Consider the following 17978-nt stretch of genomic DNA (forward strand, 5'->3'; position numbering starts at 1 on the left):
TACCACCCTAACCAGACAGCAGCAGACACGGCAGTTCCATCCCCGGCCAGCAGGTGTAGCTGTTCAATGACCGGCCAACAAGTGCCACTGTAAAAGCAACACTGCCTGCCAGCAGATGTCACTGTGAGAGCCAAAATTCCAGCTCCAGCCAACTGGGTCAGCATAAGAGCAGCACTCCTAGTCCCGAGCTGCAGGTATAGCAGTAAAAGCACACGCTAGCTGTTGGGTGTCAGTGGCTGAGCAGCACTTCCAGACTTGCTCCGATGATATTAGTATGAGAGAGAGCCCCTTCTCTGGCCCCCAGGTGCCACTGCAGTGCAGCAGTGCAGCACTAATAGCCACTGCAAGCAGATGCTACTGGAAAGGCAGCACTTCCTGCTCAGGTCAGCAGGTGTCACTGTGTAAAGGCCATACTCCCAGTCTTTGCCAGCCATTGCCTCAGGAGCCCTCCTGACAGCAGTAGCAGAGATCCAAATCCCTTACCACAAGTGAGTCACTCGAAGGGCAGAGCTGCCATTGATTGTTAGTAGGTTTTGCTGCAAAAGTAGGTCTTGCAGCCCTCTCCAGCAGGTACCACTGTAGAGCAGCACTACAAGCCAAGGCCAGCAAGAGTCATCGCAAGTGCGTCACTCCCAGCCCTAGCCAGTAGGTGTCAACGCCTCAATTCGCCACCCCCTTATTAGTGAAGAAAATATAATTAGGAGGCAGAAAGCATGTGCAGGTCACACCTGTTTTAATTTTGCTTCTCTGGTATCCTTGGAGTATCACATGCAGTTTAAACACACCTGCCTTATTCGTGAGGAATAAAACATAAAACAACATCCATAGCATTGGCATAGCCAATAGGTCTCGCTTTTGGGACCTTATAAGTATTTAGTTATGCAGCACAATATCCTTGGTGCAACAACATGAACTGTTGCATGGCTAAACACTTATAAGGTCCCAAAGGCGAGACCTATGCTCGCTCCCGCAAGGCGGATGCCAGCACAAGTGCATTTGCCTGCTCTTTCGCAGCCGCGGGGCCGCGCCACGCTCCCTCACGCTTGTTCATTATTTTCATGTGCTGCCAAGAACTACTTTTGAGAGTCCACTTTTCATTATTTGTTTGATGTGCCACCAAGCAGTTCCAGCGCAGCACACCATGCTTTCAATGCTCTTGCAGCGCCCGTTTCATGAGTGCTGCTCTTATTCTTTTCAGTACCAGGCTCTTTTCAAAACAACCTCGCCTTCTTTTTCAGACGAGGGCTTATTTATCTATGTCTGCCCTGTTGTAATTACAGCGTGTGATGCCAGCATGTAACGCTGCCTTCTGAGCATGCTGCAGGAAAGAATGTGTAACAGTAAAACATGTTTATTGTCTTTCATGGTCCTCCTTTCTTTAGTAAGAGCACGGTTAACGCCGCAACGTGAACAGAGAGCAAATGTAGAAGTATCCCTAGGGCCCCCAATCCTTGGTTTTTATTTATTTATTATTTTTTTTTTTTTTAAACCGTTTATTACAAAATTCAAAGAATATACAAAGATGGGCCTACAACCTTCAGGCCGGCCGCTAGCAAGCAAGAGGAGCATGTGATACGAACAATAGCGCGCGTGCCGCGGCAAAGGGAGATGCACAGGAGTTAGAAGCGGTGGTAGCCACACCATCCGGACCCCACATAACGGTTTCATTTTAATATAAATAACAACAAAAAAACAAATCCACAAGGCAATCCACAATCGGAAACTGCAGCATGCGCTCCCCTAGAGGGGGGACCCTACCAATCCATAGGAGTATCAAGGGGGGGAAAAGGTCAGGACGGGGACTAGGTGGATTCAGTGCCCGGAACCGGGGAGATAAACTGGCTAAGGGGACGGGGCCGGTGACGGATCGGGCAATAACGGCGGGGTACAGATTCCCCCGCGGTAGGCGTTCCAGGTCCCCCATACTTTCACCCATGTCCCAGGCTTACCTCTCGCAACATACACTACCTTTTCCCGAAACATGCACCAATCCATGTTATCCTTCCATGCCGAGACAGTCGGCGACCTCTGGGAACCCCACAGTTGAGCAATGTCGCGTTTGGCCACCATATATCCCAGAGTCACCCACCACGTCTGCGGCACCGAGTAGTCGGTTGGCTCCCACACATTCAGAAGGCATCTCCTCGCTTCGGGCAGCAGCGACACACGCGTAACCACCCGCAGGACCTCATGCACACCACGCCAGAATCGCTCCACCTCCGGGCATTCCCACAAAATATGGAGAAAGGTCCCCAAAGAACCACACCCACGCTTACACAACCCGTCCACAGCATAGCCCATACGCAGTAGCCTTGGCCCCGTAACATAGACCCTATGGAGTAGCTTGAGCTGGACGAAGCGAAGGCGGGCCGGTATGGCCACCTCTTTCGGGGAGGCCACCGCAGATACCCAGTCCTCGTCATCCAGCTCCAATCCATCGGCAACCCATGCCTCACGAAGGTTAGTCAGCAGTCCCGAGCGGTCATTGATAAGTTTTTTATAGATTAATGAAATCGTGCTGTCCGGTACATGTCCATCTAGCACTCTATCCTCCAGAGGGGAATACTCCGGAATGGAGGCAACGTCCGGGAATACGGAGCATAGCGCGTGACGGATCTGCATATACCGAAAGTACTCCCTGTCCTGCAACTGGAATTCTGTCTGCAGCATCTCGAACGTTTTGAATCCCCCCCCTCGTCCAGAGATCACCCACCCTGCTGATGCCCATCATGTCCCACTTCTCAAAGCCCTTCGAGGTCCACAGGGAGCCCAACTGCTCAGATGCGTATAGTGGCGATGCCCGGGTCAAACGATCTTTCCACCCCATCGCCACGTTAGCCGCGTGCCACACTCGTACCATGACACGCGTGGGGCCCGTCAGACGTGCGTCAAGCGAGCTGGAGTAAAGCGCTCGGTTATAATCACCACCCGGCAGTAACATCTTATCCATTTCAAAGGCCGGGTTTAGAGCGGGCCCGTACAGGCCGTGATTAATCGCAGCCAGCTGGGAGGCCCAATAATACCGTTTGATATCCGGGAGGGCAATCCCCCCGTCATACCACGGGAGCGTCGGCTTCGCCAGGGCGATACGCGGTCTACCTTCCCAGAACAGTCGGCGCTGCAAACTCTCCACCTCGCGAAAGTAGCGCGCCGGGACGACGTCCATTGTGTTCTGCAGAGCGTACAGGAAACGCGGCAGCGACATCATCTTAAACAATGCCGCCCGGCCGAGCGGCGAGAGCGGCAAGCGCCTCCAACGCGCGACATCCTCCTTCAGGCGCTGGAGGGGGGGAAGCAAGTTCTGACTATATCGGGCCTCCGCGTCCAGGGTAATGAAGACACCCAGGTACCTAAATCCCCGCGGGGCGATCTGGATAGGACAGCCCCGCGGAAGGATAGGATCCTCCCCAGAGAGAACATACACGCACGATTTAGCCCAGTTGATGACAAGGCCGGAGTTAAGGCCAAATGAATGCAATACATCAACCAGTACTATCAGTGATTTACGTGGGGAAGCCAGGTACAGGAGAATATCATCAGCGTATAGAGATACGCGGTCCTCATACTCTGGGGACCAGCGGAGACCACGAATAGAAGGTTCCCACCGCAGCCACTCCGCCAGGGGCTCCAGGGCAAGCGCGAAGAGGAGCGGTGATAATGGGCAGCCCTGTCGCGTGCCCCTGCCCAGCTCAAATGGAGCCGACACTCTACCGTTCACAACCACCTGCGCCAGCGGGCCAGAGTACAACAATTTTACCCAACCGATGAATCCTGGGCCAAACCCAAACTTCGCGAGCGTCGCCCAAATATATGGCCATTCAAGTGTGTCAAACGCCATAGTGGCGTCCAAGGACGCCAAAATGGCCGGCTCCCGCATGAACGGGACACGTGCGAGCACCCCATGCAAACGCCGCAGGTTAAGCGCTGTGTTGCGATGAGGGATAAAGCCGGACTGATCCTGGTGAATCAAGTCGCACACTACGCCGACCAGCCGATTGGCCAACACCTTGGCGAGAATTTTGGGCTCCGCATTCAATAGCGAAATAGGCCGATAGGATGTGACCCGGTCCCGTGGCCTCCCCTCCTTATGGATAACCACGATAGTAGCTAGACGCTGGTCTAGTGGGAGAGAACCCGCCGAGTGGGCCGCGAGGAACATAGCACGGAGATGCGGCGCCAGCGTATCCGGTCGCAGTTTATACAACTCGATGGGAAGACCATTAGGACCCATGGCCTTGCCGGAAGCGACCGAGCGTATGGCGAGGGCAATTTCTTCAGAAGTTGGAGCGGCGTCCAACGACACTCTGTCCTCCTCCGAAAGGGAAGGCAGCGCGATATCCCGGAGCAGGGCATGGGAATCCTCTTCAGAGCGGGAGGACACCGGGGAATACACCCCACGGAAATAGTCTGCAAAGCAGGAGACAATTTCTTCTGGTTCAGTGACACACACACCATTCTTTTTCTCCAGCAACGGGACAACTCGACTCGCTCTCTCCTTTTTGTCCAGCCACGCAATCAATTTACCAGCCTTATCACCCACATCATACAGCCTCCCCTGTTGCTCTCTACTGAGGCCCCTGGCCGCCTCCGTGACGAGGGCATTATAGGCCGCTTGCTTGAGTCGGAGAACATGTAATTTGTCATCCGTCACCCCACATTCTAGATCACCCTCCAACTCGGTTATCTCAGCTTCAACACGGGTCACCTCCTCCCGCTCGCGCCTCCGGGAATGGGAAATAAGGGACAGGGCCTCTCCCCGGAGTACCGTCTTGAACGCCTCCCACAGTGAGACCGCCGATGACACAGACCCCACATTCTCGTCAAAGTAGCGCTTAAGGGATTTAACCAGCTCTGCGCGAATGGTGGGGTCACGCAGGTACCAGGGATTAATCGGGATCACCCTACCCTCTCCCCTCGGAAGAATATCAAAGTGCAACAAGAGCGGGGAGTGGTCCGAAATACCCCGTGCCAAATGGCGCACCTCCCCTATCCTCCCCACATGCGCCGCCGGAACCAGGACATAATCTAGCCGTGAGAGACTACCATGAGCCCCTGAATGGAAGGTGTACTGTAGCTGCATGGGATGTTTCAGACGCCAACAATCCACCAGCCCCAAGGTATCCAAGAGGCCAGACAACCACGCCTGGGCACGGGGGAGATCCCTAGGGGGGTGACGATCCACAGTTCCGGAAACCACAGCATTAAAATCCCCCCCCACCACTAGAATCCCCTCCGCAAGGCCAAGGAGGAGGCGCCCCAGATCCGCAAAGGTGGTCGTCTGCAGCCCCGGCGGGACATAGACAGACACGAAAACGACCACTCTGCCCTCCAGTCTACCCACCAAAACCGTGTAACGTCCCCTGTCGTCATGGAGCACCTCATCAATCTCCAACGGGAGCGAGTTCTTAACCATAATGCCCACACCCCTTGAACCAGACGTATAGCCCGAATGGGCCACAAGGCGGTAGCCCCGTCGATTCATAGCACAAAAGGAGTTGCCAATGAGGTGCGTCTCCTGCAGAAAAACTATATCGGGCGAAATTCGCTTCAAGAACTGCAGGACCACACCTCGTTTTATCCTGTCCCCCAATCCATTAACATTCCAGGACAACAGACTCAGTCCCCTACCCCCCATCATAAACATAAGCCATCACTCGTCCCCCAGAGAGCACTTTAGAAATAACACAACGATACTTTTGCCTTGTGGTGTAAACAAACAACACCCCACCCCCACCCACCCGCCCCAACAAAACTCCCCCCTCCCTGCACCCCTGCATGAGCCCAGACAGCCCCCCCCAACTTGCAGTGTGCCTGTCGCCCCTATATAATGAAACTAGCTAGACCCCCTAGAGGAGGAAAGAGTACCCCTTCTAGACCCCACACAACCTCCAAGGGAGGGGAAAGAACAAAGACAGAAGCTTGGTCGAAAGTGGCATCATAGTCGTCCAGAGTGAGGCCCAATATCAACCCCTCAGTCCCGATCCAGTGGGCCGTCTCCTCCCGCCGCCCCCCCCCCCCACCATCTCGATCACTACCCCCAGACAGAGTGTCCAGCCAGTCCCCGGCCGCTTCGGGACGATCAAAAAAGTGCGTGCGACCATCCACCTCCACCCGCAGCTTGGCCGGGAAGAGCATGGCGTATTTTAAGTTCATGTCCCGGTGCCGGCGCTTGACGCCCAGGAAACTCAGTCTCTGCTTCTGGACCGCTTGGGTAAAATCAGGATAAAAGTTCACCTCCATATTTTCCAGCTTAATCGGCCCTTGCAGTTTGGAGGCTTGCAAGATCGCGTCCCTGTCCCGAAAGTTAAAAATCCGGGCAATGAGAGGCCGCGGAGGGGCCCCGACCTTCGGCCTTCCCCCGGGAACTCTGTGGGCCCTCTCCACGGCAAAGAATTTACTCAGTCCCCGAGGCTGGAGATGGGTAGCGATCAGGTCCTCTACAAAAAGATCCGCCGCCGCCTCCTCCCGTCCCTCGGGTACTCCGATGATGCGGATGTTATTCCTCCGGGCCCGACTCTCGGAATCCTCCAGGCGCCGATCCATAAGCGCACTCGCCTGACTAAGTCGGTGCACCTCCGTTTGGAGGGTCGCCACCTCAGTCGTGAGGCCCGACGCGGTTTGGGCCAAAGAACCAACCCGGTCGTTAGTCTTGGAGAGATCAGCCCTCACCAGGCCGACATCCACGAGGACCGCGTCGATCTTATGCGCCAAGGTGTCAAACCGCTGGCCCACCGAGGCCTTCATCTCAGCAATGGCGCCCATGACGTCTTGCAGAGTCAGGTCCGCGGGCAAATCTGGGGCATCAGGGGGGCCCTCAGAGGACTTGTGCGGTCCGCCGGGAGATCCCTTCTGGAGGGTATAGCGGTCCATGATGTTGGCCTGATGTACGGCGCCACGCCGGGTCGACTTGGTCTTCGACCGATCTCCATCTTGTTTCGTGGCCATCGCCCCGGGTCTCACACCCGCACCAGCTACGCCGTAGAGGGCAAGCAATCAAGGCCACGAGCTCCGGGGGGCCACCCCAGGTCGGCGAGGTGGGTCACAGCCGGCAGGCAGGCAGGGTCTCCCAGCGAGGCCACACCAACACAAAGAGCTCCGCGATCTCACTTGCAGAGACGGCAAGGGGGTGCGAAAGTGAAAGCGAAAGTGCGGGGTACGCGACTCGCCAGGCCCAGTCCGCCGTTGTTGTTCACTTTGCCACTGGGTCACCCCCCAGCGCAAATCCGGGGTCCGGCGAGAAGTAGGCCGCAAACTTCAATCGGTGCTCACTCCGGTACCCGAAGTCCGATTCGAGAACGGGGAACGGGTACCACCTCGGCTCAGGCTCACCGACACAGTCCCCTCAACCGAGGCAGGATGAAGACAGGATAAACGTAGGAGGTTGCGGAGGTCCTCGGGAGCCTCGCACCTACGCGGTCATCTTGGTTGCGCGCTAGGCTCCTCTCCAATCCTTGTTTTTAATCATGGATTCTTAATATTCTGGTGCTCACTGTTGCATGTTTTCATTATAGTGGCTTCAGACTGAATTGGCCATTAACACAACAACATTTTTACACACTTCCAGGATCACACACACATTTATGTGACTCAGTTTACGCCCCAGTTGCATAATGAATGTGTCCACAAGACCACGCGCCGTTCCAGTTCGCCGCCGCTGCTCCTGCACCAACTTTAGACACGTCTGCCTCATTAGGCTCATTTATTTATTTTAAACAGAAAGCAGGAAAAAGGCAATGTAGCTGGACCTGCTTCTGCTGACAGTCTGTCAGATGTTGAAAGTTAAAAATATTCATTAGAAAAAAAAATACCTACTTTTCAAAAGGGCTGCATATGCTGGAGGTTCTATAGATCTAGTTGAAGTCCTTTTCCTTCCTTGACGATTGGTGTCTCCACGTCACAGTAAGGCTGACAAAAGGTACAGTTCTAAAAATACAATTAATAATGATTATTATTTGAGAGGTCTGTGGAGGTTTGTAGCACATTTCAGTTTCTACTCTTGCACGTATGTCAAGTGCTGTTGAGTTTGTATTTTAAGAGGCAGGGCGATTATGCCATTTACTGGTATATATGTAGAGCACAAGCAACGGGGAACTTTGCATAATGTACTTTATATATGACTAAAAGATACATTTCATTCGGCAATGCAAACTTGTAATGGAATGTATAATGTGCTGAATGGCTAAACACTTATAAGGTCCCAAAGGCGAGACCTATTGGCTTGCCAATGCTTGTTTTTGGTAGGCACGGGGAGATTAGGTGATTTGCCCAGGATGTTGAGCGTTCCTGCCAAGACTCGAACCCGGTTCTCCAGCTTCGAGGTCGACCGCTCTAGTCCTTAGGTCACATCCTCTCCCCTTGTGGTTGCTTGTTGGTATTCGGTTGTAGAGAGCTGCATCATGCTTTTATGAAACCTAGGATTAATTAAACGGTGATTGGTAGTAGAACCTGGTTATTGACTGCATACAGATTAAGCTTTAAGGCATATGTTTTAGGAATGTGATTACAATAAGTAGTGAATGAAACTATGTGAGTTATTGCTATCTGTTACAATATTACCTCACTGTAACACACGAGGCGTTAAAGAATCTCAAACAAGCATGAAATTCTGTGGGCATCTTAGATTACACTGGTGTGCATCACTAAATAATTTGATGTGTGGAAAATATACTACATAAAAAATAAGGAATTGAACACTAAAAAAAACCTTTAATGGTGTAAACAAAATTGTTGATCCCGGATGCAACAGTGAGTGCACATCTGAAAATGGTGCAGTGTAAACGGGTAATTTCTTCTACAGTATGTGTACATGCCTTGTGCCTGGGCACGTGGCTATTGCACTTCCAAGATATTTGAAACTTAATGAATTTCCAACAACTGTAACATACCTATAGGCTGTGTGTTGGTGGACAAAACATATAAGATTCCCGAGCATGACATTTACTTGCCTAAACCTACCCACCAAAATTGAAGGGGTATGGGCCCAGAGATGCAATAAGAGCATTGCACTCTCTGGAGGCAAGAGGAGTATGGACAGATTTAAAAAAAAAAAAAAGCTTCTATGGACTTTCTCTACTGAGACTGAATCCGTACATGTCTGGTGCTGTTCCTAAAGTTAAGAGCAGGCGCAGGCACCTCGCCCCTCAGAGCTGGCTTTGATTATCAGGCTTTATCCTAGTCATACCATGGTGGTAAGGTGGTTGCTAGAAGGATGTTATTTATTTCTTCTGTCCACTACCATCATTGTTTCCAGATAACCGTTAATGCCTAGGTCTTTAAGTGGTTCCGTCTCCAGCTCCCCTGTACATACCATCTCTTCACCATTCAGCATCCCAAACATTTCTTTAGTAGGCGTATCGGTGATGGGCCAGTCCATTCCTTCCTCTGAAAGTAGTGATGGATATTAAACCTGCAATTTCCTTGTAAAGAAAAATGGTGGACAAGTCCCCTGCTTCCTAAATATTTACTAGCTGAACATTCCTCTCTGCAGAAGGTCAACCTGCAGAAATGGTCTTGTCAAACAGCCAACAAAACCACTGGCTGTGCTTGGTTGACCTATAGAACACCTACTATCAGTTATCTGCCCCGTAGAAGTACCTCAGTTTTTCAGTGTGAACCCAACACTGTCCGCTCAGGATGCAGACCACTGGTATAAATGCTGTACATTAGTTCTTCGCCCAGATCCTGACCTCTGTTTCTAATTCACTGACGAACCCCTGCTAGCCTTACATGGATGACCGCTGCATCAGGGTGGAAAAATAGGAAGCCACAGAGACTGAATTGTTGCTTTATTCTTGTCTCTCGATGAACTACTCCAAATTGTCCATGGTGCCCTCCAAAAGGATTTGGTAATAGTAGTAAATCTAGAGTTGAGCCTGGTAAAGGCCTTTCCTTTTATTATTTAAGCACATTAAGCACAGATCATTATCAAACTAACCAGTTTGTTTCTTCCTGGTGGTTTCAGAGGTCTCTGAGCTTATGGGTGGATCGCTTTGCCTTGGTCCATGTGCAGTTCCTTCAGCTTCACCTGGAAATATTTTTGGATCAGCTGGTGGGCAGCCAGACAAGGTTTGCCAGTGTCCTTCCACCCTTGCTTTCAACTTTGTGATGGGGCCGTCTACCCAAACTCAGTGGGGTTCCCCTTTTACCTGTCAGTCGGTAACTCAGGACCACGATCAATTCTTGAGAGTATGGGTATAGACTTCAGAGGCAAACTCTCCTTTAGTACCGTGTGGGAGAGATGAGGTATCTCCCAGATTAACATGTTTATCTGGGAGATACCTCATCTCTAGCAGAAAGTAGTCATCCTTGTAATGGAAGCCTTCCTTTCAGTGGACTATGCAGAAGATCAGGGGCAATTGCACCGTAGGCACCAGCTTTGGTTCTCAGACTTACATCATCTACCTCAGAGGATTACATTCATCTCTGCAAGAATAGGAGCCTCTCTACATGGAGGTGGAGATAGTGCTGCACTCCTCACATCCTTTGCTCAATTCAAGTGCATGCTTCTGAAGATTTAACCTTCACCTCAGGCCCACTGAGAACCTGTTTGCTAGATGACTCATGGGCATTATCATAAGAAGATTTTGATGATCGACGCCTCGACACCGTGGAAGGCTGAGTTTTTCTGACCTTGAGGATGGTGTGGCCCAGTCAATTAACGTGTGGAGCGCATGGAAAGACTTCTAAAGGAAGTAGCGAAGATTTAGAAGCGCGCCGTCGCCGCAACAGTCTTCACATTATTAGGGTCACGGAATCGACCAACACAGGATCAGTTTGTGGAATCATTGCTCACTGACATTTTTGGGAAAGAGGTCTTACCGGCTTTGTTGTGGAGCGTGCTCATCGCTCATTAGGACCTTGTCCAAACCCTGGTTGCCCGTCGAGGCCCATCATCGCGCGCATAATAAACTTTCGCGATCGAGACGCTGCGCTACGCCTGGCCAGGGAACAAGGAGCACTTACCTGGCAGGGCTCCACAATAGTGCTTTATCCGGATTTCACAAATATGATTCAAGAGGTGTGGCACTAATACTCCGGTGTTAAATCTACGAAACCTGGGCCTCCGGTATGGCATGCTATATCCTGCATGCCTACGAGTGGACATTAATGATCGACCCCGTATTTTTGACACACCTACCGAGGCCCAGGAATTTTGCAGATCCTACAAACACTCTAACAGTCAACAAAAGGACGCTGGTGTTGGCTCTTCTCTCTCCCCCCCCCCCCCAACAGCGGCTCTGTTGCCAGCGTCTATCTTTTTTCTCATGACTAACCTCAATTGTCGGCTCGGAATAGTTGTTTCATGTGTTGAAAGCAGCCATCCAACAGTTGAGACCGAATTAATGTCCTATTTCTTACTTTCTATTAAGCTGGGCACAAGAGAAGCACTTGCCAAAGTCAGATGCCACACACTTTGCAGCCAGCTGGGGCCTGCATAGTCTGTTTTTCCAACTACAGTACGTGTGCCCGGAACACTGCGATATTGATACATAAGAGACTCCCTTTCTCGCTTCTCAAGAGCCACATAGATAATGAGGGTAGGTCCTGTATAGTAGTGGGGAAAATGATGGGCCACGTTGTGACTCTTCGGTACAAAAGGGGGTGGTGATGGACGGAGCATCTACACCTATCTACTTCCCCCATTTGCCCTGAGCAAGTGACCAGGAGCCCAGCTCCCACAGCCGCGTGGCCTGCTAGTCAACAGCCACCAACCAAGGCCCCCCCTACCTCTCATAGGATAACATTGGGCCTAACTCTCTCTGCACCCGGCTGCCCCTGTGCCGCTGAGGGTGAAACAACTGTACCTACCTGACACTGGGAGACCCCTGAGTCTATGCCCAGAACCTTAACTCTGCCAGTCGAGTACTTACCTTTAAACCGATAACTCAATTTTCTCCATAGGGTAACATTGACCGGTTTCTTCTGAAATTTCTTCTAAGTGTGGAGTTTTCAAAACTTAAAATATTCACCAAAAATTAGCCGAGTAACAAACACTCACCTGCTATTAGATGAGCTCCCAGTGCTGGATCTTGGTGCCCAGCACTGACTCTGAAAAATACTTACAACTGTACTTACCAGTAACCCAATTTTCTCCCATAGGAAATCATTGACTGTTTTTCTGTGAAATTTCTTGTCAATTTCTGCAAACTAAATATTCTTTAAAAATCGTATAATTTCTGAAAACGCAATTACACACCTGTTTTGGATAAAGGTCCCAGTACTGAGGCTAGGCACCCAGTACTGGATTACAAAAGTAACAAGAACATACTATAACTGCAACTTGAATTTTCTTCCATAGGGAATCATTGACTGTTTTCTATGAAATTTCTTCCAAGTGTCAACTTTTAAAATGGCAAAATATTACAAAAAAATCCTAGTAGTAACCAAGTCGACTTTTATCACTTGTTTCTAAGAACTGTCCCAGGACTGAATCTAGGACCCAGTCCTGGAATCTCAAAAGTAATCTATTGCAAATAACTTAAAACTTCGATTGAACTCAATGCATTGTTGTGTTTTAAACTGTGTTGCCTATTGCAATAACTTGTAACTTTCTACAAAAGCCAATTGCCTATTACAAAAGTATTTATATAAAGCATCTCATTCTGAGAAAGTATATTTTAATTCCTATTGTTGGTTCTAAAATAAATCACATATATTTTTTATATAAACCGTTGGCCTAGAGTTCAGTTATTGAGTGTGTGAAATCGTTTTGCTAACTGAGTGTGTACAACAAATGCTTTACACTGTCCTCTGATACTGCCTTACTGCTCGACCAAGCCACCACTTTAGAGAGTAAGGTTATATCTAACTTTAGCCTCTGCCAAACCTCTGGGGACTGTGGACTGTGTACACCCTGTACCTATTTGGGAACACTATATACAGAGCCACTTTCTCACACAGGGAACCAAACTTCTTGAGTGACTTCTACGGCCAGTAAACTTAGGATTATATCATGGAATGTCGCAGGCTTTCAAAATAAACTTTTACTCCCTCATTTTAATTAATTTACTGAGGGATTTGATGTATGTATTTTTCAAGAGACCTGGAGCCTGGTACCATTACATAAAATAGGATATGCGTGTTATTGTATTCCAGCTACTACTGTGGGGAGAGGGCGTCCCTCGGGAGGTTTGATTGTCTGGGTAAATATTGCCCTAGGCTGTCGTGTTCTCATGCATCTATTAGCGGCCCAAAAGGTGGGGACATCTTAGATTTGTTTAATGTCTATAGCAGAGGAACTAAGGGGGGCAATCAATCGCCTACAATCACGCTTTTAGAACAGGCCATTTCCAGCTGTTCGTCAGGAAATCGTATTATGGTCGCTGGCGACTTAAATTGCACTTTTGAGCCCTTGAGCTCAGATAATTTGCTGGAGCATGACAGGGCTGTTGATAAATGGATAATTCCTCGTCTTAACTTACCCCCATCAAAAAATGGACAAGCTTAGCTATCCAACTTAACGCGCTGACCGCAGAGTTTGATCTTAAGGCAACTAATGGAAGAACTCCCTCTGACACACAGGGGGCAAATACTTTTAATAGAGTTGGCTGTTGCTCGCGAATTGATTATATTTTACTGGATGTAAATTTGTGGGATGAGAAGACTGATATGTTTGTAGGTACCACGACTGACAGTGACCACAACCCTTTGTGTATGACTATGACAAACCCGTGGCCTATTTTAAGTCCCATGATTAGCAAGGCAGCAACTTGTATTATGAACATCATACCCTCCAATTGTAAGAGGCGTCTAAAGTGGGAAAAGGTATTATGACCACGTGTGAGAAGTTGGCCTGATGTATGATGTCACTAGTTCTAGTGTACACCTTATATCAGTCCAAATACCCTTATGGTGATTGGTTGTAAAGTCAACCTTATAGACCAGCTATCCTAGTGGTAGCATGGACAAGAGCAGTCTTAGGCTAAACTCTGAATGGCATGTGAAGCCAGCTGTGATACCATATATAATCCCTTGAATACCAAATGAAAGGACACCACAACAGGTATATATATAAAATAAAGTGTATTTATTCTAAGCAAACCCTCAGCACTCTTTATGAGATTAGAGGTAAGTACAACACAGTCTTATTTAAGCATACATTAAGTCACACAGGTAAGTAATACAGTTAGGCCCTAGGGGCCACGCAAACCATATACTAAGTAAGTGGTATAAGAACCACTGTCACGGAAATAGAATAGGCCTAGGGAATCGCTGGGGCTACACTACACTAGCGTTAGTTAGGAAGTGGGAGGCCCACGGGATTCGTGTGCAGAGTGGAAACACTCACGCGTAATGCGTAAAAGTCAATAGCAATAGTACAGTTTAGAAAACGGTAGATTTAGGACACTTCCGGAGTAGCTAGGAAGTTGAGACTTGAAAACTAGACACTAGGATCGTCACTATCCTGATGAGCACCGGAGTACCCAAGTTACCTAGCCCACAGGCTGCGGGTGCATAGGGGTGAAGCTGTGTCGTTTTCGTCGTCGACTCCTATGGATGCCTGAAGAAAGATGCTGACAGGCAGTCAGTGAAGAGTGTCCGGTGGATCCCAAGGCTGGGATCAAGAGAGAAGAAACCTGCAAGCAGAAGGGACAGAGTCAAGGTCACTAGCCAGTGACCACGTGGAACCAGGGAGGAACCAGGCGATGTCGTGAAGATTGCAGGTGAAGGTGAAGCTTGTCGCTGCAGCCAGGAGGACCAGGAAGCGTCGAGGACGACCAGGACCAGGAGGCGAGCTGTCCCACGAAGGCTCTTGCTGTCGGCGGCGTCGAAGTTGGACTAGGACTCACCAAGCCTTGGCAAGCGGAACCCACGAAGAACGAAGGACTTGCTTCTGGTGCAGACCAGGAAGGTCTGGGGTGCTTCTTCTTTGCAGAGAAGCGGGAGCCAGTCTGGAGGAGCCAAACCAGCGCAGAAGATTTCAGGGAGCGTCGTCACAAAGGCCACTAGCCAGCGGGCAAGCAACCGGACAGACGCGGCAAGCAGGAAAATGCTGAAGGGCCCCACGCAGGACTCGTGGAGTGTGGGGGGCTGATCTTCGGTGCAGATGGTGCTTGGGGTTGGGGCTTCTCAATCCCCGGTGCACAACTTCGAGGGGACCTCAGAAGCTGCGCTTTAAGTTACTAGCCACTTTTTCCAGGTAGCCGGTCCCACGTCGCTCGTCGCCTCCACGGATCTCAGCTTTGCTGTGGATGTGGATCAGGGTCGGAGAAGTCTGGAAGTCAAGGCTCTGGTCGGGCTCTGCAGTCGGTTCCTCGTAGAACGTGGGCAAAGCAGAGGGTAGTCTCTTGATGGTGCCTGTTTGCACAGGGTAGCCACTCCTTGGCTACAAGGGAGATTCTTCAGTCTTCTTCTTTCGTCGAATGTCGAAGGTCCAGAGTTTCTGTTCAGTTTTGCAGGTTCAGGATAATCTAAAGTCTTGAGGCCCAACTCCCACTCTTATACTAATCTGGGGGGCTGGGATACCTGCTAGGTTACGCCTTATGGGTGGGACCTGGGAGGGGGTGGTTACACCCACTTCCCTTTGTCCAGTTTCGCGCCAGAGCTGGGGCTGGAGTGCCCCAGCGCCGGTTTGAACTGGACTATGCAAGGAACACCTTGTGTGCCCCAGGCATGTCTCATTCCTTTCAGCCCACCCTGCCCCAATACACTAAAGGCTGTCTGGGGAGGTGCTAGCACCTCCCCAAGCAGGAAACCTATTGTCCAGGCCTCCCTGGCTGGGATCACTCCCAGCTGCAGGAGGTCAGACTTGTGTCGTGGCAGCAGCATCCATTTTGTGATGCTGAGGCTTTGGTCAGAGGCTAACAGTTGAAGTATGATTTTAACATGTCTTTCCCTCTAGAAGGGGGGAATAATATTCTCATGTCCAGAAATGGCATGGGGGTATTATTCCACAGTGTTAGACACCTTACACGACATGTTTCGATAAAGCCAAACCATAGTTACCATAACCGTCTAAGATTATAAGGCACTTTAAGAGTATATGGTAGGCTATATCATAGAACAGCTATAAGGACAAGGTTCCGAAAGCTGCAGACAGGCTCAGCTCATGCTAGAGCACCATCTCACATGTTACCAAGCACTCTGCCTCCAGGATTGTCAAGGCCTGCCATAGGAGTGACTGATAGGTACACATGTGTCTATATGTAAGTTAGGTATAGGGATACTACACCTAAGCAAGGGGTGATTACACGACCTTGCCCCAGCTGAGTGATCAGCCAGTTGTGTCAAAATGGAAGGCCAGGCCAGGGGTGGCATAATACATGCTGCAGCCCCTGGTAGGCCTAGGGTACACCTATGCCCTGGGTACCTAGGGTACACTGTACAGGGGCCAATAAGGTGATCCTATCCAAATGGGTTATGCACCTAAAGTACATAGTATTAATTTAGAGAGAGAACAGCAGGGCTGTGGGTCTGATTAGCAGGCCCACAGCCACATCTAAGTCGAAAACCAGTAAAGCAAAAGCAAAAAGTGGGGATGAACATAGAAAGCAGACCCTACTCTCCTACACCACGGATAAATCTAAGGGTGATATGATCCCTAAAGCTCATGCTAATACTGTGGAGACACTAAGCTCGTATTTCCAGGCTCCACGTAAGGATGGGACTTTGGGGGCTCGCAAACAAAGGAAAAATTCATGGTACACTTCAGACTGTAAGCTTAAAAGACAATCACTGATCCTAGCAGTTAGAACTAAAAAAAATTCTAGGGTTAAAATGGCTAGAAAAGACTAAGGTATCTCTACATAAAGCGAAGACTGAGTGGGATGAGCGACACTGGTCAGAGCTAAAAGATGTTAGCCAGGAAAAGAACAAGAATCTCTTCTGATCTTTAGTGAGTCGTGGAGCCAATAGGGATTTAAATATTGTGCCAAATCATATCACTGGATATGTTCGGCATAACCTCTTTACAAAGTTATATTCCTTTATTGAGGACGGAAGTCTGGAGGAGCTATGCGGCATCACAGATGTTCCTCCTTTGGGGAATGATAGAGACCCCTTTTCGCGGGTCGAAATAGAGTCTGCAATTTTAAAATTAGTTCCTGCTAAGGCCCCTGGACCGGATGGTCTGCCAGGAGATTTATTTTTGTTTGACTCTAGAGGGTGGTCAAGTTATTTTTACTTGTTGTTTAACCCCTTGTGTGCCCCGCCCTTTCCCCGCCCTGTGCCGGGCGTTGAATTAGCGGGCGGGGTTCATTACGAGATAGTCTCGTCATGGGCACAGCGCAACCGCGGCCCATGACGAGACCATCTCGTCATGGGCACTCAAGGGGTTCATGCCATTGCTGCAGGATGCCCAGTACCAGATTCCTGGAAAGGCACTGAAGTAGTTCCCATTTACAAAAAAGGTGATAGGGAAGACCCTTCAAACTATAGGCCCATAAGCCTGACTGATGTAATGCAAAAGGTGCTTGGTAGGGTTCTCCTGCAGAGAATACAATCATGGTGTGATGATGAACATATTCTCTCACAATACCAGGCGGGGTTTAGGGCTAATACTGGGACAATCGATCAGGTTTTTAGACTAATGCTCAAAATCGGGAAAGGTAGCCTTTATATGGCCTTTATCGATTTAAAAACAGCTTTTGATCTGGTACTGAGGGCTAATTTGTGGCGTATTCTAAATGATATGGGCATTCCTCCACTTATTCTTAATTTGTTAATCCGTCTTCATGAGGGTAATTATGCTCAGGTGAGATGGGGTGCTCAGGGTCGGCTAACGAAGCGGATTTCTGTCGACAAGGGAGTGCGCCAGGGTTGCGTAATGGCTCCCACCCTGTTCTCCCTGTATGTGAACGGGGTGGTGAGGTTTCTACAGGAGAACCCAGCGGATGCGCCTATTTTAGTGGGTAACAAAGTGTCAACGCTTCTATTCGCTGACGACACCCTGTTGGTGTCTAAGACTCCAGTTGGGCTTCAAAAATTGTTGTTCAGATATCAATCCTTTTGTGATGCACGGGGCCTAGTTATTAATACCA

The 17978-nt window shown here is 49.7% G+C and overlaps 1 protein-coding gene across 6 annotated transcripts in view; it reads left to right on the top strand.

Annotated features, from left to right (window-relative positions):
* ZBTB3 (zinc finger and BTB domain containing 3) overlaps positions 1-17978 on the top strand; it is an 83234-nt gene that overhangs the window by 28631 nt on the left and 36625 nt on the right. The window lies entirely within an intron of this gene.

This window comes from Triturus cristatus, chromosome 9 (assembly GCF_964204655.1).
Source record: "Triturus cristatus chromosome 9, aTriCri1.1, whole genome shotgun sequence".
NCBI classification, from domain to species: domain Eukaryota; kingdom Metazoa; phylum Chordata; class Amphibia; order Caudata; family Salamandridae; genus Triturus; species Triturus cristatus.